Raw genomic sequence first — 574 nt, 5'->3', positions numbered from 1 at the left:
GCAGCTGCTGCTGCCATCCAGCTAGCGGCAAACCGCCAGACGCACAGGCCAGCAGCAGCAGCAGCAGCAGCAGCAGCAAGCTGAGTCGACGCGCAGCGCCAACTGCATGCATGCGGCTTCCGTGCTGCTCCTCCAGCAGCAGCAGCCCTCAGCCACTTTCATTGTTTTCCTCAATTTCTCCTAAAGTTCTTTCAGTTTTGCTGCTGCAGCAAGACAAATATACTCCTTTGTGTTTTTAATTCTTTAATTGCAACTCACCAGGGGGCCCCCTTCCGGGGGGCCCCCCAAAAGACCCAACAAAGGGGGGCCCCCGAGAAAAGAAACTCCGGGGGGCCCCCCGGGGGCCCTTGAGATCTAGCGCATGCAGATAGCAGCAGCAAAAGGTTTAGAAATGTGTGGGGCTTTCCCTCTTTACTTTTTAAGCTGATTGAGCCAGTAGGCATCTGGGTCGTCTTCTGCGTGCTTGCTGCTGCTGCTGCTGCTGCTGCTGCTGCTGCTGCAGGCTCTTTTTGCCTTTCTTTCCTCTCGACTTTGCTGCAGCTGCGCGCGCTGAGACAAGTAAGTGGGGCAGTCC

Source organism: Eimeria tenella, genomic scaffold (assembly GCF_000499545.2).
Source record: "Eimeria tenella Houghton genomic scaffold, Eth_scaff1748, whole genome shotgun sequence".
Classification (NCBI taxonomy): Eukaryota; Apicomplexa; class Conoidasida; order Eucoccidiorida; family Eimeriidae; genus Eimeria; species Eimeria tenella.
The sequence above is the reverse complement of the archived record's forward strand: the minus strand, read 5'-3'. Positions refer to the sequence as shown.